The sequence below is a fragment of the Pristiophorus japonicus genome, chromosome 1 (assembly GCF_044704955.1).
Source record: "Pristiophorus japonicus isolate sPriJap1 chromosome 1, sPriJap1.hap1, whole genome shotgun sequence".
Lineage (NCBI taxonomy): Eukaryota > Metazoa > Chordata > Chondrichthyes > Pristiophoridae > Pristiophorus > Pristiophorus japonicus.
This window is the reverse complement of record NC_091977.1, coordinates 211609301-211635014: the sequence shown is the minus strand read 5'-3', so window position 1 is coordinate 211635014 and position 25714 is coordinate 211609301.

The window sequence follows — 25714 nt, the reverse complement described above, 5'->3', positions numbered from 1 at the left end:
TAATTATATCTGTAATTTATTTTATGTGCTTGCATGTGCAAATCTACAGAAGGAATAAAGCAAATAATGCTTTAGGATTGCAGGCAGGTGGAGAATTACTGAGCTCTGTTCACTCATTCTCCTGCCTTCTCTTATGATGTTCCCATAAACCTCCATAAGTTTCAGGGGCGTATCTTAAAGCTATAAAATAATATGATAAATATGTCTTCACACTGTGTGAAATAAAACTTTGTTGTGCTCAAAAATCTGTAGGAAAAATCATTCTGTAGTGTGGCGGAACTTGGTGATCTGCCACAAAAGCATTGAGCAATTTTGGGCATATAACTCATAAGGAACTTCAGTTATTTCTCTTTTCGCCTGGTTATCTTCATCCCTTGGGATGTATGTTTGGAAGTTGAGATAATTGTTGTACTTTATCGACTGCTGTTTGTGATTCAGAAAGCAATGGTATGTTTGCTCTCAGTATCGTTCATATGACCATTAAAATATAAAATGAAAAAAGAGGCACCACTGTATACCAAGAGATGTGCAATGGTAATGGTTATAATATCTGGAAAAATAAATTAGTTTGAATATTTTGGAAAGCAATATTTTCCTATTAGAATATTCACTTGCTAGCAGTGAGCTATTTGATGTTATGTTCATTTAACAGCATGCATTCTCTCTTCTTTGGATGACCTTGACCAAAATAATTCCTACAACAATCTAATTACCAATGTAAACTAAAAGAAAGCACTCATCTGTTAGAGATACAATAACCACACTTCACATGACAGTGCAATTCTGTTCTAATGTGAGAAAACGAATGCCTCAACATGTTTTGTGATTTATGTTCTTCAGTGTACTCATACCCTGTGGAACCTGCTAACTTGTAACTGCTTTTGAAGGTGGTCATCATTACTCATTGCCCTGCGACTAATTTGGCCTTGCAAAAATTTGCATACAATTTTAAGAATGAATGAACAAGTTTTTCTTTGAAATGAGAGATAAATGTAATAATTGAAAATCTTCAATCACTACTACAAATCCTAATGTCAGAAAAACCCTGACATCTGATTTATATTCCTGGTCCTAATATGAACTGAGAAGACCACCAACCTGCAATCCAACATCATTATCTCTTACTTATTTACCTCTGTCATCTATTAATATTTAACCAGACCAACATGGCAATTCCTCTGAAGAGATGTTGCCATCTGGAGTACTTCAACAAGAGAGTAGAGAACCTACATCAACTATATCATGGCTTGCAATAAGAGTCAATGCCATAAACTTCATGTTTCATCCCTACCCAGAGATACTTCAACTCTGCAAGGATAATTCCCAAACAAGGACAAATAAGTGGCATGATGATAAAGCTAATTTCTGGTCTAATTCAATCAATATTTTTGCAATCTACCCTAGTTTTCAGTTCCTCGATGTATTAGCTAAAGCAAAAACTGTAAAGCAAATAAAACTCTTCAGCATCAACAACTCACTCTATCCCAAAGCTATACTGATCCGCAGTTCCATTTCATGCTTCGCTGCTTCCGGCATTTTAACAAAAACTATTTTTCTTCCTTACAGGTGTCAACAATCGCAAGTTTCAACAACTTTTGGATACCTATGTCCTTCCGGATTCCTCTTCCTCTTCACTTTCCTCTGACCTCAGCCCTCCTTTCAATCTCACCCTTTCCCATATTTTTACTGTCCGCTCTGGCCTTCCCCTCTCTAATCCTGAACGATCAGTCCTCAGTAAAGACCTCTGCATTATCCCCTTAAACGCCCACCTCATTAAATTACGAGATGGGCATGATGCTATAAGCTCTTCTTCCTTCTTCTCCACATCCACTTCTTTAGTCAGGAGTCTCCCACCTTTCTCCCACCTTTAGAATTCTTGTTCCTCCTGGACCATCCCTCTCCCTTTTCAATGAGAACTGCCGGCATGACATTGGCTGTCAATTGAAGTCACTCACTCTAACCTACCTCCCTCTGAACTTGCAGCACTCCATTTTCTCAGGCCCAACCTTAACACTGTCATTAAACCTGCTGACAAGGGTGGCGTTGTTGTTTGGTAACTTGACCTCTACCACCAACCCTCTGACACCTCCTCCTACCTCTCCCTGGACCATAATCTCATCACCGTACACCAAGCCATCACTTTGCAGACTGTCACGGACCTCATCTCCTCTGGAGATCTTCCCTCCACAGCCGCCAACCTCATAGTCCTTCAGCCCCGCACAGCCCGCTTCTACCTCCTTCCCAAGATCATGAAACCGGACTGCATTGTTTCATCCTCTTCTTGCCCCATTGAACTGATTTTTCCTATCATGACTATATATTTTCTCCTCTTGTCCAGTCTCTTCCCACCATATCCAAGACTCTTATGATGCCCTCCACCACTTTAACAGTTTCCAGTTTTTCTGGTCCTAACTGTCTCCTTTTCACCATGGACATATAATCCCTCTATATCTTCATCCCCAGGGCTCTCTGTTTCTTCCTTGAACGGTGGCCAAACCAGTCCCCATCCCCTATCACTCTCCTCCACCTGGCTGAAATTGTTCTCACATTGAACAACTTCTCCTTTGACTCCACTCACTTCCTCCAAATATGGGAACCCGTACGGGCACAGCTATACCTGCCTTTTTGTGGGATATGTGGAACATTCTTTATTCCAGTCCTACTTAGGTCCACTCTTTCACCTCTTTTTCCTGTACATTGATGACTGTATCAGTGCTGTTCCCTGCTCTCGCCCCAAACGGGAAAATGTCATTAACTTTGCTTTCAATTCTCACCCTTCCCTCGCCTTTGCTTACTCCTTCACCGACTCTTTCCTTCTGTTCCTCAACTTCTCTATCTCCATTTCTGGGAATAAGCTATCAACCAATATCCACTATAAGCCTACTGACTCCCACAGCTACCTTGATTACACTTCCTCCCACCCCGCTTCCTGTAAGGACTTTATTCCATTCCCCCAGTTTCTCCGGCTCCATTGCATCTATTCTGACAATGCCACATTCCAAACCAATGCTTTCAATATGTCTTCCTTTTTCCTCAGCTGAGGATTCCTCTCCAAATTGGTTGACAGAGCCATCGACTGTGTCCATCCCGTTTCCCGCACTTCTGCTCTCACCCCTTCTCCTACCTCCCAGAACCATGACAGGGTTCCCCTTGTCATCACCTTTCACACCACCAGCCTCCACATTGAAGGGATCATACTCCGCCACTTCCGCCACCACCAAACACATCTTCCCGTTCCCTCCCCTTGCAGCATTTTGAAGGGACCATTCCCTCTGTAATACCCTGGTTCACTCCTCAATCACCCACAAAAAAAATCTCCCCTTCCCATGGCACCTTCCCATGCAAGCACAGGAGATGCAACACCTGCCCTTTAACCTCCTCCCTTCCCACTGTCCAGGGCCCCAAGCACTCCTTGCAGGTGAAACAAAGATTTATGTGTACTTCTTTCAATTTAGTGTACTGTATTCGGTGCTCACGATGTGGTCTCCTCTACATTGGGAGATCAGACGTAGATTGGGTGATTGCTTTGCTGAACACCTCTGTTCAGTCCACAAGCGTGACCCCGAGCTTGCAGTCATTTTAATTTTTTGCTCAACTCCCACTCTGACCTCTCTGTCCTTGACCTCCTACACTGTTCCAATGAAGCTCAACATAAGCTCGAGGAACAGCACTTCATCTTTTGATTAGGCACTTTACAGCCTTCCAAACTCAACATTGAGTTCAACAATTTCAGGTTGTAACCACTGCTCCCTATTTTTTGGACAGCAGCTGTTACTGATGATTCCAATATTCCCAATTATTGTTTCTCTCAACCCATGTTTTGTTTCTTTACTTGTCCCATTAGCCCACCGGGCTAAGTAAATGGGCAAAAAATTGGCAGATGGAGTATAATGTGAGAAATTATGAGGTTATCCACTTTGGCAGAAATAATAGAAAAGTAAATTATAATTTAAATGGAGAAAAATTGCAAAATGCTGCAGTAGAGAGACCTGGGGGTTCTTGGGCATGAAACACAAAAATTTAGTATGCAGGTACAGCAATTAATCAGGAAGGAAAATGGACTGTTGGCCTTTATTGCAAGTGGATAGAGTATAAAAGCAGAGAAGTCCTGCTACAACTGTACATGGTATTGGTGAGGCCACACCTGGAGTACTGCATACAGTTTGGTCTCCGTATTTAAGGAAGGATATACTTGCATTGGATGCTGTTCAGGGAAGGTTCACTAGGTTGATTTTGGAGATGAAAGGGTTGACATATGAGGATAGGTGGAGTAGGTTGGGCCTATATATATTGGAGTTCAGAAGAATGAGAGGTGATCTTATTGAAACATAAAATAATGAGGGGGCTCGAAAGGGGAGGATATTTCCACATAGGGGAAACTAAAACTAGGGGACGTAGGGCTAGAACCCCTACTTTTGTGCTTATCGCCCAAAAATGTGCGTTATTTCTGGCATGGGCAGTAAAAAGGGTTTTCAGATTGCCTGTTTCTCGCCCATTCTCAAAACACCTAGTTTACATTTTTGAAAATGGGCGTTACCGCCAGCGATATCAAATGGGTGGTAGCGTTAAATTTTTCTGACCTTCTGCCGTAAAGTGTGGTCTTCCTTAGCAATGCCATGGCAACACTCTGTTCCCCCGATTCAGGAGGTCAAGGGTCATCATGACATGTGAGGAGACAGAGAGAGCGGGAGCTCAGAGACACTGAAAGCGTGTGTGGCTGTGGTGTGTGCTTGTTGTGGGAGGCACGACGGAGATTCACCACCAGCAGCAAAAAGCCCACTACGCACCAAGAGCATAGGTGGCACCGAGCTTTTGTCCAACAAATAACATATAAAATGGAAGGGATGGAGGAGACCCTGGAGCTGGCAGCCAGGAACACTGGTGGCAGAGGGCTCCCAGTGGTCCCGGAGCGCCGCACTGCACCCCAAGGTGACGCACCCCCATTGCCAACCACATATGAGAGCTAGCAGCAACATCTTGCTTATGGCTCAGAGCATGCTCCCACCTTGGGACTGTCCTCTCCCGTATCCGTCGAAGCAGCGCTTTGGCCGTCACCCCCCTCCGCACCCCCCGCCAAATGAAACATCTCCTGAGGAGCACCTCGGCCAGGTGGCTTGGAGTCAGGAGGGGAAGGGGAAGGGGTTAAGGTGAGGAGGAGAGGTGGGGGGGGGGGCAAAGTGAAGGGTTGGTTTGCACAGAAATATTGATGATTTCAGACGAATGTTCGGTTTAAATGTTTTTTATTTAACAAAATCTTGCAGCACATTGGCTCAGATAGCTGCATCATTATACACTGGTGATTCCTTAACATCAAAGGGTATAATCACACTTAACTTCAATCAACGTAAACTTTAACTATCACCAAGGTGATGCCCACCATTGATGTATGACCTGCACACAGCAGTGTGTCAGCCTTGGAAATAACACCAACGTTCTTTCAGGCAAAGCGATCATTGATGAGCTCCTGACGTAAGGCTCTTGCAGCTATCAGGCCACCATGGGCCCTTTCATACCGTCTACAGGGAGGCGGGGGCATGATGTCAGCGTCCGCCTCCTCATCCTCCTCTTCCTCTCTCTGATGAGGTGGACTGTCAGACTCATCAGGCAATTATTGTCCCCTCCTGATAGCCAAGTTGTGTAGCATGGAGCAGACCACCACGAATTGAGCTACCTGCTCAGGGTAGTATTGGAGCTCGCCTCCTGAGTGGTCCAGGCATCTGAAGCGCTGCTTCAGCACTCCAATGGTTTTCATCACGATATTGAGAGTTGCTCTGTGGCTCTCGTTGTATCGCCTCTCGGCCTTGGTGTGGTGGTCAGCAGCCAGGTAGCGAGGCCATATCCCTTATCACCAAGCATCCAACATTGACCTTGTGGCTCATTGTTAAACAAGTCAGATACAGTGCTCTCACGCAGGATGTGCGCATCATGGATACTGTCTGGAAATTGAGCATTCACTGCCAGTATAATTTGCTGGTGGTTGACAACCAGCTGGACATTCAGAGAGTGGAATCCCTTGTGGTTCCTGAAAACTTCAGCATCCTGAAAAGGTGCCCGCATCACAATGTGAGTACAGTCTATTGCTCCTTGCACCTTGGGGATGTTTGCAATTCTGGAGAAACCGAGAGCCCTCTCACTCTGTGCCTCCCTGGTCATAGGGAAATTGATCAAGTACCTCCTGCATTTGTACAGGGCTTCAGTGACCTGTCTAATGCAGCAACTCTCAATATCGTGGTGAAAACCATTGGAGTGCTGAAGCAGCGGTTCAGATGCCTGGACCACTCAGGAGGCGAGCTCCAATACTACCCTGAGCTGGTAACTCAATTCGTGGTGGTCTGCTCCATGCTGAGAATGTCGGCAAATGTCACCAGCTGTGGCCTGAAAAGAACCCGAGGCATAGAACGATAGCGCCGCAGTGACTTTGACCTCGACGGACAGTGCAGTTCTGATGGTGCTGGCAGGCTGCAGATCTGCCCTTATCAGCTGGCATACCTCAGTGATAACCTCTTTGTGGAAGCGCAGTCTCCAAAGGCAGGTAGTGTCGGGCAAGCCAAGGTAAGAATGCTTCTCCTTGTACTTGTGGGGGGTGTAACGTCTGGTCCTCCTCATCTGTCTGTCACTTCGTACATTGGGCACATAATGCAGTACAGTGTTCCTTTAGTGATGTCAAGTCTGCTGCATGTATTTGGTCACCAAGAGAGGATGAGAAAGGACAGGCCCCATTGTAGTACCTCTCTTTGCCACCAATTGCACACAAACAAGGAATGTCCAGACAAGCACACCTCTTCAATTCCAATCGGTCACAGTGTGATCAAGATGTTTTCAGAGATGTTCACCTCAACTCCAACGGCCTGCAGAGTACATCCTAATTACACCGAGTTTGAAGCACAGCAGCCTTCTAAAGAATACGACATCTGATCTACAACATGGCATCCATAACACTGTGATTCATCCTGGTTACTTGCACTTTTTCTGGGCATTTTTTTGAGTGAGCGATATTGTGAAAGATATGTTTGCGATGTTGTGAAATTGACGATGGGCGATCTCCATGGTCGCTAGTTTGGGTAAAAATGCTCTTTACGACAAAAAACAGTCGCCGGCCGTTAATATTGAATCTCGGCGTTAATTCCTTGCGGAAAGTAACGCTGGGCGATATTATGGTCATTGAATTCGCCCATCCTGCTTATTCCGCCCAAAAATGTGGCCGGGTGGTAATATTTTTTCTCGCCGTTAAGCCCGTTGGGAAAATAATGCTCGGCGATAAATCTCCTAAAAAAGCCCGTCAGTTTCCATTTTGTGCCAAAATGGGCGATATCTGGGTGTTATACATCATTTCAGCGCTAAAATGGGCATTAAGTGGGCGTTAAGCAGGCAAAACAAGTGGAGGTTCTAGCCCATAGTCTTAGAATAGGGGGCAACCCATTTAAAACTGAGATGATGATAAATTTCTTCTCTTCGAGGGTTGTAATCGATGGAATTCTTTGCCCCAGAGAGCTGTGGAGACTGGGTCATTGAATATATTTAAGGTGGAGATAGGCAGATTTTTGAGCGATAAGTGAGTCAAGGATGATGGGGAACGGACAGAGAAGTTGAGCTGAGTCCATGATCGGATCAGCCATGATCTTATTGAATGGTGGTGCAGACTCAAAGGGCCAAATGGGCTACTCCTGCTCCTATTTCTTATGTTCTTATGTTCTTGTTAACATCTCCTTTTGCCTTGCACCATCATTCCTTTTGTCATTTAATCTCTCCTACCTTCCACCCTATTAAAGTTTTTCCCTTTTGTTCTTTCCTCCGCTCCCCCCTTTCCCTCCCCTGTACTTGCTTAAAACCTGTTACATATCTCACTTCTTCCAGTTCTGATGAAAGGTTATCAACCGGAAATTTTAACTCTGTTTCTCTCTCCACAGATACTGCCTGACATGTTGAAAATTTCCAGCATTTTCTCTTTTTGTTTCAGATTTCCAGCATCCGCAGTATTTTACTTTCAGATTATTGATAATAGCTCTCTAAAAGAATTGAATGAAAATGACGATGTCTTACATACCATTGTAATATTGTAGCAATCTGTCCTAATTTCAGATCACATTTCTCAGGAATGATCCAAATAAATATTTAAGGCCAGGCCAGTCAGCCTAACCTCGGCGGTGGAAAAATTATTGGAAAAAATTCTGAGGTACAGGATAAATCTTCATTTGGAAGGACATGGATTAATGAAGCACAGTCAGCATAGATTTGTCAAGGGAAGGTTATGTCTGACTAACGTGATTTAATTTTTCGAGGAGGTAACCAGGAGGGTCGATGAGGGCAATATGTATGATGTAGTTCATATGGATTTTCGCAAAGCATTTGATAAGGTCCCACATAACAGACTGATCATGAATGTAAAAGCCTATGGGATCCAGGGCAAAGTGGCAAGTTGGATCCAAAATTGGCTCGGAGGCAGGAAGCAAAGTGTAATGGTTGATGGGTGTTTTGTGACTGGAAGGCTCTTTCCAGTGGTGTTCCACAGGGCTCAGTGCTGGGTTCCTTACTTTTTATGGTATATATCAATGACTTGGATTTAAATGTTGGGGGTATTATTAAGAAGTTTGCAGATGACACTAAAATAGACTGTGTGGTTGATAATAAAGAAGAAAGCTGCGGACTGCAGGAAGAAATCAATGTACTGGTCAGGTGGGCAGAACAGTGACAAGTGGAATTCAACCCAGATGAGTGCGAGGTAATGCATTTGGGGAGGTGGAACAAGGCAAAGGAATACACAGTAAATGGTATAAAACTAAAAAGTGTAGAGGAACAAAGGGACCTTGGAATGTAGGTCTACAAATCCCTGAAGGTAGCAGGCCAGGTCGATAAGGTGGTTCAGAAAGCATATGGAATACTTGCCTTTATTAGTCGAGGCATGGAATACAAGAACAAGGAGGTTATGCTTGAACTGTATAAAACACTGGTTAGGCTGCAGCTGGAGTACGTGTGCAGTTTTGGTCACCACATTACAGGAAAGATGTGATTGCACTGGAAAGGGTGCACAGGAGATTTACAAGAATGTTGCCTGGCCTGGAGAATTTTGGCTATGAGGAAAGATTGGAGATGCTGGGTCTGTTTTCTTAGGATAAGAGGAGGCTGAGGGGAGACCTGATTGAGGTGTATAAAATTATGAGGGGCCTGGATAGAGTGGATAGGAAGGGCCTGTTTCCCTTGGCAGAGGGGTCAACAACCAGGGGGCATAGATTTAAAGTAATTGGGGGGAGGTTTAGAGAAGATATGAGGGGAAATTTCTTCACCCAGAGGATGCTGGGGGTCTGGAACTCATTGCTTGAAAGGGTGGTAGAGGCAGGAACCCTCACCGCATTTAAAAGATACTTGGATGTGCAATTAAAGTACCGTAACCGACAGGGCTACGGACCAAGAGCTGGAAAGTGGAATTAGGCTGGATAGCTCTTGATCGGCCGGCGTGGACACGGTGGGCCGAAATGGCCTCCTTTTATGCTGTAAATTTCTATGATTCGATGAAACATGTATCATTCTTAACTGTGTCAATAGTAACACATTTCTAGTTGTGCTGGCAGCATATAGCAGTCACTGTCCTGGAGTTGCAGGTTGCGCTGTTTTTTTAAGTGCAATTCGACCAATATTGGTCACACCAGCGTGAAAGTTTGAGGAATTTTAAACACAAATTACGGTTCCACGATCTTTTGTGCTAGTTTAAAAATCATTGCGCTAGAAACTGGCCCCACCCACCAAAATGGCCATGCGCCCAATTGAATTAATCACTATGGCAAGTTTCCACTAATTGCGGCAGTTTGCAGGCCTTCGAGGAGGCTCTTAAAATTAAACCCTTTTTTTAGATGCAGGGAAACTCATAGGCAAATTTTAAAAGCTGTTTTACTGAGAACTGACTACTAGAACATAAGAACATAAGAAATCGGAACAGGAGTAGGCCATACGGCCCCTCGAGCCTGCTCCGCCATTCAATTGGATCATGGCTGATCTGATCATGGATTCAGCTCCACTTCCCCTTCCACTCCCCATAACTCCTTATCCTCTTATCGTTTAAGAAACTGTCTATTTCTATCTTAAAATTATTCAATGTCCCAGCTTCCACAACTCTCTGAGGCAGCGAATTCCACAGATTTACAACCCTCTGAAAGAAGAAATTTCTCTTCATCTCTGTTTTAAATGGGCGGCCCCTTATTCTAAGATCATGCCCTCTAGTTCTGGTCTCCCCCTTCAGTGGAAACATCCTCTCTGCATCCACCTTATCACGCCCCCTCAAAATCTTATACATTTCAATAAGATCACCTCTCATTCTTCTGAATTCCAATGAGTAGAGGGCCAACCTACTCAACCTTTCCTCATAAGTCAAACCCCTCATCCCTGGAATCAACCTAGTGAACCTTCTCTGAACTGCCTCCAAAGCAAGTATATCCTTTTGTAAATATGGAAACCAAAACTGCATGCAGTATTCCAGGTGTGGCCTCACCAATCCCTTATATAGCTGTAGCAAGACTTCCCTGCTTTTATACTCCATCCCCTTTGCAATAAAGATCAAGATACCATTGGCCTTCCTGATCACTTGCTGTATCTGCATACTATCCTTCTGTGTTTCATGCATAAGTACCCCAGGTCCCGCTGTACTGCGGCACTTTGCAATCTTTCTCCATTTAAATAATAACTTGGTCTTTGATGTTCTTCTGCCAAAATGCATGACCTCACACTTTCCAACATTATACTCCATCTGCCAAATTTTTGCCTACTCACTTAACCTGTCCATGTCCTTTTGCAGATTTTTAATGTCCTCCTCACACATTACTTTCCCTCCCATCTTTGTATCAACTTGGCTACGTTACACTCAGTCCCTTCTTCCAAGTCGTTAAGATAGATTGTAAATAGTTGGAGACCTAGCACTGATCCCTGCGGCACCCCACTAGTTACTGGTTGCCAAGCCAAAAATGAACCATTTATCCTGACTCTCTGTTATCTGTTAGTTAGCCAATCCTCTATCCAAGCAAATATAATACCCTCTACACCATCAACTTTTATCTTGTGCAGCAACCTTTTATGTGGCACCTTGTCAAATGCCTTCTGAAAGTCCAAATACACCACATCCACTGGTTCCCCTTTATCCACCCTGTTTGTTACATCCTTAAAGAACTCCCAACAAATTTGTCAAACATGACTTCCCCTTCATAAATCCATGCTGACTCTGCCTGACCGAATTTTCCTTTTCCAAATGTCCTGCTACTGCTTCTTTAACTATAGATTCCAACATTTTCCTAACCACAGATGTTAGGCTAACTGGTCTATAGTTTCCTGCTTTTTGCTGCCTCCTTTTTTTAAATAGGGGCGTTACATTTGCAGTTTTCCAATCTGCTGGGACTTCCCCAGAATTCAGGGAATTTTGGTAAATTACAACCAATGCATCCACAATCCCTGCCGCTATTTCTTTTAAGACCCTCGGATGCAAGCCATCAGGTCCAGGGGATTTATCTGCCTTTAGTCCCATTAATTTACTGAGTAGCATCTCCTTAGTGATTGTGATTGTGTTAAGTTCCTTCCCCCCCTATAGCCCCTAGACTATCCACTGTCAGAATATTGTTAGTGTCCTCTACCATAAAGACTGATACAAAATATTTGTTGAGAGTTTCTGCCATCTCCATGTTCCCCATTACTAATTCTCCGGTCTCGTCCTCTAAGAGGCCAACATTTACTTTAGCCACTCTTTTCCTTTTTATATACCTGGAAACTCTTGCTATCTGTATTTATATTTTGTGCTAGTTTACTTTCATAGTCTATCTTACCTTTCTTAATCATTTTTTTTAGTCGTGCTTTGCTGGCTTTTAAAAGCTTCCCAGTCTTCTGTCCTCCCACTAGTTTTGGCCACTCTGCCTGCCCTTGTTTTTAATTGGATACTGTCCTTTATTTCTTTAGTTAGCCATAGATGGTGATCTTTTCTCTTACACCCTTTCCTCCTCACTGGAATATATTTTTCTTGAGAGTTGTGAAATATCTCCTTAAATGTACACCACTGTTCATCAACCATCCTACACTTCTATCTATTTTCCCAGTCCACTTTAGCCAACTCTGCCCTCATACCTTCATAGTCTCCTTTATTTAAACTTAGTACGCTGGTTAGAGATCCAACTTTCTCACCCTCCATCTGAATTTGAAATTCAATCATGTTATGATCACTCATTCAGAGGGAATCCTTTACTAGGAGATTGTTTATTAATCCTGTCTCATTACACAGGACCAGATCTAAGAAAGCCTGCCCCCTGGTTACTTCCGTTCACCAATTACTACTAAATTGTTCTGTATAGCTTTTAAAGTCATTTTCAATTATTGAAAATTGATTTACTCACATTCTGATTAAAAATGCCTATTTGTTGTGATAAATCCATTTACAGATGTATTTATAAAGCTGCTCAAGTTTGCCACTCTTAAATATATCAACGAATATCATGTAATGCAAAATTTACTTTTAATTAAAATTATGCTCTCAAACATTGGCTGATCACTCTGGTACTGACAGATTTTACAATCGTCAATATGCAAATGAGTTTGAGCGGATACTTGAGTAAAAAAAAACACTTGTGAAAATGAACGTAATTTTAACGCAGCTAGTGCTCAGATTGCTGATTGTGTCCAAAGTGCAAACTCTACCCCACATTGTTTAACTTTTCCTTTAATAACTACCTTCTTGAATGATCCTATGAAGTGTTATAGTTTATTCACACAATAAACAAAATGTCACCAAAGTACAAGAAGGGCAAGGTAGATTTCAGATATGACTGAGAGACTACAGAATAACATAACTGTTGAAAGATCAGCATGATAACAATAATTGAAATGTTTTAATTATCCTTCGATGATGTTAGCAGCTGAACTTTATATTGTTGTCAGTTCAGGGTTAAATACCGGCTAGTATGGATCAAATACCTCCCTTCGTGGGAGTTCCGTGGACTGAGAAAAGAACTGCAAAGGGGAACTCTCAAGTGTGGAAAACCAAACTGTGTTTCACATGAGAGTTCTGTTTGCTTCATAGAACTCTTGTATGAAACACAGTTTGGTTTTCCACACTTGAGAGTTTGCAAGAAAAGCTTTTGTGGTTTAAAATCTGATGCTTTGCATATATAAACCATCAAACCATCAATGGGACTGACATATCAAGAAAGATTGGATCAACTGGGCTTGTATTCACTGGAGTTCAGAAGAATGAGAGGGGATCTCATCGAAACGTTTAAAATTCTGATGGATTTAGACAGGTTAGATGCAGGAAGAATGTTCCCAATGTTGGGGAAGTCCAGAACCAGGGGTCACAGTCTAAGGATAAGGGGTAAGCCATTTAGGACTAAGATGAGGAGAAACTTCTTCACCCAGAGAGTGGTGAACCTGTGGAATTCTCTACCACAGAATGTTGTTGAGGCTAATTCACTAAATATATTCAAAAAGGAGTTAGATGTCGTCCTTACTACTAGGGGGATCAAGGGATATGGTGAGAAAGCAGGAATGGGGTACTGAAGTTGCATGTTCAGCCATGAACTCATTGAATGGCGGTGCAGGCTCGAAGGGCCGAATGGTCTACTCCTGCACCTATTTTCTATGTTTCTCTGTTTCTAATCCAAGGTTTCTTTTTATTTACATAATGGGCCAAAAATTGCGGTTAGAGGCTTCCCGCGGGCGGATGCCTCCAACCCCCCCAAAAACTCCGGATGTACCTGGTGGTCCTGCTCCAATGAACACTTCGGATCTGAGGTCTAGTTCATTAGACCAGCGTAGTAACCCACGTATCCCAGGAGCGCAAGCGCTTCCTGGGATCACATGGGCTTGAATCACAATGTAGTATTCTCATTGAGTGTAATGGGAGCTAATAGAAATGTCATTAATTAAATGTTTTAGAGAAAAAATTATTTTTTTGAATTAAAAGAAATGTTTAATTGTGTTAAAAATAAATTTACCTTTTAATATAAAAATAAGTAATAACATTTATTTTTTTCTATCTATTAAAACTCTTATGCTGGTAAAAGCAGGCCTCACACCTGCTTTAACTAGGCGTAAGAGTTTGAAAGACATTCGTTGAGCAAGAGTTGGGCAAATAGCCCAAATCACCGCCCGCAAAGGCCCTTCTCCTGCGGAGGTGCACGATCTGTCAAGAGAAACATCGTATGTACCCAGAGATGCCGCAATTTCAGGGCCAATATAGTAACGTGGAGCATATATGGTGCAGGTGGGGTGGGGTGGAAGGGTCACTCCCATGTACTCCATGATGGGAGGCCCAGGCCATTTTTACTCCCAAGCCTCATTTACATTTATCTGTACTGTCTCATGCCCGAGGCATTGTGCAGGCTTCCCCACCCTGGGAGTTAAAATTGCATTGTGGTGCCAATAACATAATCGGGCCGTGACTTACTCATTTTAATTAGGCCTCCACATCTCTGGCCAGCCGTCTTTCCATGCCTGATTTTTGGAACGTTAACAACAATAACAACAACTTGTATTAATATAGTGCCTTTAATATAGTAAAACATCCTAAGATGCTTCGTAGGAGTATTATAAGACACAAAAATTTGACACTGAGCCAAATAAGGAGAAATTAGGACAGGTGACCAAAAGCTTGGTCAAAGTGGTAGGGTTTAAGGAGCATCTTGAAGGAGGAAAGAGAGGTAGCAAGGCTTAGGCAGGGAATTCCAGAGCTTAAGGCCTAAGCAACAGAAGGCACGGCCAACAATGGTTGAACGATTATAATCAGGGATGCTCAATAGGGCAGAATTTGAGGAGCACAGATATTTCGGGGTCGGGGTGGGTTGCGGGGGGGTTGCGGGCAGTGGGGTTGGAGGAGATTACAGCGATAGGGAGGGGCGAGGCCATGGAGGGATTTGTAAACAAGGATGAGAATTTTGTAATCGAGGTGTTGCTTAACCAGGAGCCAATGCAGGTCAGTGAGCACAGGGGTGATGGGTGAACGGGACTTTGGTGCGAATTAGGACACAGGCAGAGGAGTTTTGGATAAGCACAAGTTTACGTTGGGTAGAATGTGGAGGCCAGCCAGGAGTGTGTTGGAATAGTCAAGTCTAAAGGTAACAAAGGCATGGATGAAGGTTTGAACAGCGGATGAGCTGAGGCAAGGGTGGAGATGGGCGAGGTTATGGAGGTGGAAATAGCCGGTCTTAGTTATGACATGCATGGTAGGGGACAGGAATGTGGTGCTTCCCCACCACCCCTGCTGTCTTAACGCACCCCCACCTGCAATGTTCTCGTTGGCTGGCGGTGGGGGGGTGGGGGGGGGGGGGCTGCGGGCAGAGGGCAGTGTGGGTGGAATGAAGTTAAAATACCCCCATAGCTCCAGAGTTTAATGAACATCTGTGGATATCTGCAATGAACTACTGGCATATGACTGCACTAAAAAACTGTAAAGTCTGACTTAACTTCTAACTTTCGAAGTCCAGTAGTCCAGGCGGCTACTGCATTTGATTTTGATGTAAATGTGAGGATGTTTTTCTGTACATTATATTCAGAACATAAGAAATAGGAGCAGGTGTAGGCCATACGACCCCTCGAGCCTGCTCCACCATTTAATACGATCATGGCTGATCTGATCATGGACTCAGGCCCACTTCCCTGCCCGTTCCCCATAACCCATTATTCCCTTATCGGTTAAGATACTGTCTATCTCTTTCTTAAATTTATTCAATGACCCAGCTTCCACAGCTCTCTGATTTACAACCCTCTCAGAGAAAAGATTCCTCCTCATCTCAGTTTTAAATGGGCGGCCCCTTATTCTAAGATTATGCCCCCTAATTCTAGTCTCCCCTATCAGTGCAAACATCCTCTCTGCATCGACCTTGTCAAGCCCCCTCATAATCTTATACGTTTTGATAAGATCACCTCTCATTCTTCTGAATTCCAATGAGTAGAGGCCCAACCTACACTTTCATCAACTGTCCTGCACTTAAATCTATTTTCCCAGTCAACTTTAGCCAACTCTGCCCTTATACCTTTGTAGTCTCCTTTATTTAAGCTGGTTTGAGATCCAACTTTCTCGCCCTTCATCTGAATTTGAAATTCAACCATGCTATGATCACTCATTCCAAGGGAATCCTTTACTAGAAGATTGTTTATTATTCTTGTCTCATTACACAGGATCAGATCTAAGATAGTCTAGCCCCTGGTTGGTTGCATTACATACTGCTCAAGGAATCCATCCCTTATGCACTCTATGAACTCTTCCTCAAGGCTACCCTGACCAATTTGATTTGTTCAATCAATATGGAGGTTAAAATCACCCATGATTATTGCTGTTCCCTTTTTACAAGTCCCCATTATTTCTTGGTTTATACTCCGACCAACAGAGTTGCTACTGTTAGTGGGCCTATAGACTACGCCCACCAGTGACTTTTTCCCCTTATTATTCCTTATCTCCACCCAAACTATTTCAACATCCTGATCATTTGAGCCAATATCGTTTCTCACTATTGCAGTAATTCCATCCTTTATCAACAGAGCTACCCCACCTCCTTTTCCTCTCTATCTGTCCTTCCAAATTGCACTGGTTTTCGTTTCCCCCAATGCTACCCTGCTCTATTACCTTCACCTTGTTCTTTGAGCTTTTAAGTTTCTGCTCACCTGAACCGTCCCCCCCCCCCCGCATTAATTAGTTTAAAGCTCTCTCTGCAGCCCTAGTTATCCAGTTTGCCAGGACCCTAGTCCCAGCATGTTCCAAGTGTAGTCCGTCCCGACAGAGCAGCCCATCATTAGCCCAGTACTGGTGTCAGTGCCCCAGGAATCAAAACCCAATTCTCCCACACCAGTCTTTGAGACACAAGTTTTGCTCTCTGATCTTATTTAGCCTATATAAATTTGCTCGTGGCTCGGGTAGTAATCCAGAGATTATTACCTTTGTGGTTCTGCTTTTTAATTTGGCCCCTAGCTGCTCATAATCCCTTCGCAGAACCTTCTTGTCTGTCCTATCTATGTTGTTGGTACCAACATGGACCATGACAACTGGATCTACATCCTCCCACTCCAAGTTCCTCTCCAGCCGTGAGGAGATGTCCTTAACCCTGGCACCGGGCAGGCAACACAGCCTTCAGGACTCATGTTCTCGGCTGCAGAGAACTGTATCTATCCCCCGAATGATACTGTGCCCATCTACTACAATATTTCTTTTTACCCCCCCTGCTTGAATGGCCTCCCGTAGCACGGTGCTGTGATCAGTTTTTTCATCCTCCCTGCAGTCCCTACTCTCGTCCACACAGGGATTAAGAGCCTCGAACCTGTTGGTCAAGAGATAGGGCTGAGGCTCCTCCATCACTACCTCCTGGATCCCCATACCTTCCTGATTCGTAGTCACACTAATTTAAATGAAATGGAAAGCTGCACAGTTTTTTTTAACAACTAAAGAATTAATATTAATGTTAAGTCAACAAATAAAATGAATGTGACAGATATAATGTTGTACATTTGTTATAAAATGTCTATTCATTAGAAGAATCACAGTTATGAATACAAGCTTATATGGAGACAACTTCTTTATTTAATATGATAATAAACACTACACCACTTTTATAACAAAATACGGTGACAAGACATTATTAAAGTATAAACCACATCTGGGTGTTTTAATCTGGTTTAGTTTTGCTACTCTGGGATAAAACATAGTGGAACGTTCATTATGACTATTATGAGAACTGATTAAAGAATGAGGCACATTTGGGTGCTTTAATCTTCCCAAGGTTTGCTACTTCAGCATAAAACATGTTGAAACATTCATTATGACCATTAGAAGATAAGTGAAATTAAATGGAGATGTAACTGCTGAATGCTGGCAGCTGAATGAGCTCCAGGCATGTTTGATCTCGCTATGCATTTTAATGCCAATTCCTTTGGTCCATCGGATCATTCCTTTACTATAATATATCTAATAACATGGCTTACAATTTAGTTCTGTACATTGGTGATTAAAACAGGACAGAAAGCATTTCTAATGTGTCAGCTGTGGCGCAGTCTTAGCACTCTTGCCTCTGAGTCAACAGGTGGTTGGTTCAAGCCGCACTCCAGAGACTCAAGCACATAATCTAGATTGTTTCTCTGATTTTAACTCCAGGTGCATTCCCTGCTCTGTTAAAATTACAGATAGGTCTCAATGATGCCATTGGGCCACAACATGCTATGTAAAGAATGACCCTGTTGGCTCTGGACATGTGTCCTTGCTGCCTGCTCTGGCGATCAGGTTAAAGTTCTAGATTTTGCAATCATGGCAGCTTTCAGACAGGTGAGAGCCAGGGCGATTTAAACTGCCCATGTGGCAGATTTCTGCTGACTGAAAAGGGATAAAATTGCCCTCTCCAATACAGTAATGAGGGAGTGTTGTACTGTTTGGGGTGCTATGTTTCGGATGATATGTTAAACCAAGGCCATTGCTGTTCTCTCAGGTAATGCGTCTTATGGTGCTATTTGAAGAAGAGCAGGGGAGTGTTCCCAGTGTCGCAGCCTATATTTATCTTTCAACCAAGGTCACTAAAAAAGATTATCTGATAATTTATTTAATTGGTATTTGTGGGAGTTTGCTGTGTACAAATTGGCTGCCATGTTTCCTATATTATGACAGCGGCTACACTACAAAAAATACTTTTTTGGCTGTGAAGTGTTTTGGGGTAAAGTCTTTGCAGGAATTTAATGTCCTGAGGTAGTGAAAGGTGCCATATAAATGCAAGTCTTTCTTTGGTTTTATATATATATATATATATATCTATATATATATATATTTATATATATTTGACAGCAGGACTTTATTTGTGTATATTTTATTTCATATATTTCACCTATGGGATCTCCTACCTGACAACTTGTTTCTGTAGTAAACATAAATCCAAATTCCAGGATAATTCTACTATTGATTTTTTAGCGGACACATGTTTAGAGTGGTATAGACATGAGTATAATTATCAAAATCAGTTATTAATTTGTACAGCATCAAGCAGATTGCGATATTGCCTCTATGTAACCATTGAGGTTTTAATTCTACCTCTTATTGGTTGATACAATAGCAAAATACTGTGGATGCTGGAATCTGAAACAAAAACAGAAAAATGGTGGAAACACTTAGCAGGCCAGGTAGCATCTGTGTAGAGAGAAACAGAGTTAATGTTTTAGGTCTGAGACCGTTCGTCACAACTGTTAGCTCTAAAATGTAGAATGTTGCCAGTCTGCTTGATCCAACATCCCATAAAATTCAACGAAGGAACCTTATATATTCTTCCACCTCAGATCCATACAGTCCTCACCATTTATAGCATCAGCACTTATCACAGGCAAGCTCCCATATCGGGCAAATGGCATTAACCATTTGCCATCACCATTGAAATCAATTACAAAAACATTATAAGACATTAAGCATGCTGACTATTTCAGGCAATTCAATAAGCTTGTCCCACCTTGTTATCATACAGTATTTGTATTTAAACCCCTCCATGGATCATTGTGTGTGTGTGTCTGGGTTTTTTTACGTGTCTCAGCGGGTTTTATTAAGTTAGATTTGGGAGTCATAAGTTCAAACATGAGCCGATACATGCAAGAAAAGGCATTTCACACAATGTTGAAGATGAACAGAGTGATCAGGCATGGAGTGTTTAAATTTATTCACCACATCATATATCGTGATATATGAACATGCAACCCATCTAGTTCTTAATATATGTTCAGTTTTATTTAGTAGTAAATCTAAACCTTCAGCCCATTCTCGCAATTCATTTCAGTTGAACGATTTTACAGTCTAGCCTTCCTCCACTGGTAAAATGATATGTTCTTTGCGCCAGTGAAGTGTTGTAGATTACGTTGGTGCAGGAGTCACATTTCCTGCGCTGGTATCGGGTTTCATTTTATGTTGAAATTTTATGTGGTTCCAGCTCATCTGTGGAAAATCGAAAATTATTAAACTCAGAAGCTCTCACTCCAGCTTTGTCAACATAATGTGGAAAATAAAAGATTCAGCACGGGGCGAGACAATTCAGACATTCTTTCCTGTTCTGAATTTTGGGCTGTCTTGGGGCTGATTTTACACAGTCCCATTTTTCAACTTTTTCCCGCAGTATTCTTTCACCTTTCCATGTGGGTTCACCCAATCGTCTGCTGTGATTTTAGTGGAAAATTGTGGCAAACATAAACACTGTGTTCAGGGTCTCTGCAGCCACGGAAGCTACTTCAGATGATCAAGGCATGCCATTAGGAAATGAATCCTGTTATTTCTTTCAGCAATTATCCTAAACTTTTTGAATGGTCAAATGGATTCGGCATTGATCATCATTTATAGCAAGCATTCCACATTCCAATAACTCTGTGGTAAACAAGTCCTGGAATCTCCCCTCTTGTGTATCATAAGAATATAAGGTACTTAAGGAAGTGACCCTAGAAATAGTGGATGCATTGGTGATCATTTTCCAACAGTCTATCCACTCTGGATCAGTTCCTATGGATTGGAGGGTAGCTAATGTAACACCACTTTTTTAAAAAGGAGGATGAGAGAAAACAGGTAATTATAGACTGGTTAGCCTGACATTAGTAGTGGGGAAATTGTTGGAATCAATTATTAAAGATGAAATAGCAGCGCATTTGGAAAGCGGTGACAGGATCGGTCCAAGTCAGCATGGATTTATGAAAGGGAAATCATGCTTGACAAATCTTCTAGACTTTTTTGAGGATGTAAATGGTAGAGTGGACAAGGGAGAACCAGTGGATGTGGTGTATTTGAACTTTCAAAAGGCTTTTCATAAGGTCCCACACAAGAGATTTGTGTGCAAAGTTAAAGCACATGGTATTGGGGGTAATGTACTGACGTGGATAGAGAACTGGTTGGCAGACAGGAAGCAGAGATTCGGGATAAATGGGTCCTTTTCCGAATGGCAGGCATTGACTATTGGGGTGCCGCAGGGCTCAGTGCTGGGACCCCAGCTATTTACAATATACATCAATGATTTAGATGAAGGAACTGAGTGTAATATCTCCAAATTTGCAGACGACACTAAGCTGGGTGGCGGTGTGAGATGTGAGGAGGATGCTAAGAGGCTGCAGGTTGGACAGGTTAGGTGAGTGGGCAAACACATGGAAGATGCAGTCTAATGTGGATAAATGTGAGTTTATCCACTTTGGTAGCAAAAACACAAAAGCAGAATATTATCTGAAGATTAGGAAAAGAGGAGGTACAATGAGACCTGGGTGTCATGGTACATCAGTCATTGAAAGTTGGTACAGCAGGCAGTGAAGAAGGCAAATGGTATGTTGGCCTTCATAGCTAGGGGATTTGAGTATAGGAGCAGGGAGGTCTTACTGCAGTTCTGTAGGGCCTTGGTGAGACCTCACCTGGAATATTGTGTTCAGTTTTGGTCTCCTAATCTGAGGAAGGACGTTATTGCTATTGAGGGAGTGCAGCGAAGGTTCACCAGACTGATTCCCGGGATGGCAGGACTGACATATGAGGAGAGACTGGATCGGCTGGGCCTGTATTCATTGGAGTTTAGAAGGATGAGAGGGAATCTCATAGAAACATATAAAATTCTGACGGGACTGGACAGATTAAGTGCAGGAAGAATGTTCCCGATATTGGGGAAGTCCAGAACCAGGGGACATAGTCTAAGGATAAGGGGTAAGCCATTTAGGACTGAGATGAGGAGAAACTTCTTCATTCAGAGAGTTGTTAACCTGTGGAATTCCTTACCGCAGAGAGTTGTTGATGCCAGTTCATTGGATATTTTCAAGAGAGAGTTAGATATGGCTCATACAGATAAAGGGATCAAGGGGTATGGAGAGAAAGCAGGAAAGGGTTACTGAGGTGAACGCTCAGCCATGATTTTATTGAATGGTGGTGCAGGCTCGAAGGGCCGAATGGCCTACTCCTGCACCTATTTTCTATGTTTCTATAAGTAGTACGAGCAAGAGTAGGCCATTTGGCCCCTCAAGCCTGCTCCGCCATTCAATAAGATCATGGCTGATCTGCTCATGGGCTCAGCCCCACTTCCCTGCCCGCTCCCCATAACCCTTTATTCCCTCATCGCTCAAAAATCTGTCTATCTCCACCTTAAATATATTCAATAACCTAGCCTCCATAGCTCTCTAGGGCACAGAATTCCATAGATTCACAACCCTGAGAGAAGAAATTTCTCCTCATCTCAATTTTAAATGGGTGGCCCCTTATTCTTAGGCATTGTCCCCAATTTTAGTTTCCACTATGGGTGGAAATATCCTCTCTGCATCCATCTTGTCCCCTCCTTATTTTATACGTTTCAATAAGATCACCTCTCAATCTTCAGAACGCCAATGTGTATAGGCCCAACCTGTTCAACCTATCCTCTTATTCAACCCCCTCATCTCCGGAATCAACCTAGTGAACCTTCTCTGAACAGCCTCCAATGCAAGTATATCCTTCCTTAAATACGGAGACCAAAACTGTATGTAGTACTCCAGGTGTGGCCTCACCAATAACCTGTACAGTTGTAGCAGGACTGTATCTGAACAGACATAAAGAACATTTATGTTTATTGACAGTTACTGTATCTAATAATAAATGACATAGCCCTGTTGTGCTGCATTACTGTATACAACACCTTTAAAAGAACCAGATGTGGCATGAAGAGTGATTTTTACGCAGCAAGTTGTTATGATCTGGAATTAACAGCCTGAAAATTAGAACCAGATTTGATAGCAACCTTTTAAAGGGAATTGGATAAATCCTTAAAGGGAAAAAATTTGCACGGCTGCAGGGAATGAGCGAGGTGTGAGACTAATTGGATAGTTCTTCCAAAGAGCCAGTACAGACACACTGGGCTGAATGGCTTCGTTGTGTGTTGTATCATTCTATGATTCTATGATTTTCATGCATTCTCTAACGATACTGATAAATTGGGATGACATATACCAGAATGAGAAGTGTAGAAGAACAAAGGGACCTTGGAATGCTTGTCCACAGATCCATGAAGGTAGCAGGCCAGGTAGATAAGATGGTTAAGAAGGCATACGGAATACTTGCCTTTATTAACCGAGGCATAGAATACAAGAGCAGGGAGGTTATGCTTGAAATGTATAAAACACTGGTTAGGCCACAGCTAGAGTCATCATCATCACAGGCAGTCCCTCGAATCATAGAAACATAGAAACATAGAAAATAAGTGCAGGAGCAGGCCATTCAGCCCTTCAAGCCTGCACCACCTTTCAATATGATCATGGCTGATCATGCAACTCAGCACCCCACTCCTGCCTTCTCTCCATTCGAGCCAATTCACGTCTCATACCATCAAAGTTATCTTTCTTTAAGTTCAGGACCTTAGTCTCTGAATTAACTGTGTCACTCTCCATCTTAAATGAAGAATTCTACCACTTTGGGGGCAAAAACACAAAGGCAGAATATTATCTGAATGGCAGCAGATTAGGAAAATGGGAAGTGCAACTAGACCTGGTGTCATGGTTCATCAGTCAATGAAAGTTGGCATGCAGGTACAGCAGGCGGTGAAGAAGGCAAATGGTATGTTGGCCTTCATAGCTAGGGGATTTGAGTATAGGAGCTGCAGTTGTACAGGGCCTTGGTGAAGCCTCCCCTGGAATATTGTGTTCAGTTTTGGTCTCCTAATCTGAGGAAGGATGTTCTTGCTATTGAGGGAGTGCAGCGAAGATTCACCAGACTGATTCCCGGGATGGCTGGACTGATATATGAGGAGAGACTGGATCAACTCGGGCTTTATACACTAGAGTTCAGAAGGATGAGAGGGGATCTCTTAGAAACATATAAGATTCTGACGGGACTGGATAGGTTAGATGCGGGAAGAATGTTCCCGATGTTGGGGAAGTCCAGAACCAGGGGAAACAGTCTTAGGATAAGGGGTAGGCCATTTAGGACTGAGATGAGAAGAAACTTATTCACTCGGAGAGTTGTTAACCTCTGGAGTTCCCTACGGCAAAGTGTTGTTGATGCCAGTTCATTCGATATATTCAAGAGGGCGTTGGATATGGCTCTTATGGCTAAATGGATCAAGGGGTATGGAGAGAAAGCAGGAAAGGGATACTGAGGGAATGATCAGCCATGATCTTATTGAATGGTGGTGCAGGCTCGAAGGGACGATGGCCTACTCCTGCCCCTATTTTCTATGTTTCTATGTTTCTATTATGGTTACCCTTCCCCAAGGGGGCTCGCATGAATCGAGGAAGACTTGCTTTCAAGTCAATAAGTTCACAGGTGTTTCAATGAAGGACCTAATATTACAGGTCCTGAACTAAATCTTGAAGGGTGGAAGATGCCTGTGCGTGAATTTTTTTAGCGTGTGGTGACCGTTGCACACCAGTCACCACACGGGGTTGAGAGATCTAGGTCTTGGACCAGTGGCAAAGATTAACCAAGATGGCTGGAGACCAGCTCTGCTGCATGGACCTAGTGCGCACACATATCACAGTGTGGGCTAGCCCGTGCTGCCCCATGGCCCTCGCCTCTTCTGGGCCCTGAATGCATGCTCTCCTGGGCCCCGAACATGTTTCTCTACAATCTCTCGCCGCTCCTTCACCCCGGCCTCGCTGCTCCTGCAGTACCTACCCACGCTCCAATCACCGACCTGGATCTTGGTGCCGTCCCTCTTCACTGCCGTTGCTCTCCTGCTCCAGCATGTGCTGCTCCCTGGAGTGGTATACTGCCACGCTGCTCCTTCTGCTTCCCGGCCTGCTCCGATGGTGCTTATTGTGTTCCTAACACAGGTGAGACTGCACACAGGGAGGTTAAAGTATCAGTGACCTCAGTCTTTATTAAGACACTTCGGAGTGAGGAACAGGCCTTAGGGGCCGGCTTATATACAGTGCTCCCAAGAGATGCTGGGATCCCTTGGAACTTCAGGGGATGCGCTCCCTGGTGGCGGAACATGGGAGTGCATGCTTAACAGATACACAACATCACTCCGCCCCCAAAGTCAAAGTGAAAACTATTTACAAGGTGAGGCGGTCAGGAGCCTTTCTTTCCCTGGTGGACTGTCTTGGTACAAATGTCTGTTTTGGTGTGTTGGCTGTGCCCTCGCTGGGCTGGCGTGTTGTTGACCCTGCAGGGCTACATGTTGAGCCTAGCCTTGCTGGGCTGTTTGGCATGATGGGTTCCATTTCCTGGTCTGGGGTGGTGTCGTTGATCCTTTGGGTGTGTGTTGTGGGCTCGAAAAAGGTGGTGTCTGCTGTGGGTTGTTAAGGGCAGTCTGTGAACCGCAACCTCGTTTGGTCCAGGTGCTTTCTGCAAATTTGTCCATTGTCTAGTTTGACTACAAATACCCTACTCCCTTCTTTAGCTATCACCGTGCCCGCGATCCACTTGGGACCATGTCCAGTTTAGCACATACACAGGGTCATTCAGATCAATTTCCCGTGACACAGTGGCGCGACCATCGTTTACATTTTGTTGCTGCCGCCTGCTCTCTACCTGATCATGCAGGTTGGGGTGAACCAATGAGAGGCTGGTTTTAAGTGTCCTTTTCATGAGTAGCTCAGCCGGGGGCACCCCTGTGAGCAAGTGGGGTCTCATGGAACAGGCCTTAGGAGCCGGTTTATATACAGTGCTCCCAAGTGATGCTGAGATCCCTTGGGACTTCAGGGGATGCGCTCCTGGTGGCAGAACATGGGAGTGCTTGCTTTATAGATACACAACAGTGCTCACAGGCATCGGCCTGCTCCTTGCACCAGTAATAATGTGAAGGCTAGAGTACTGCGT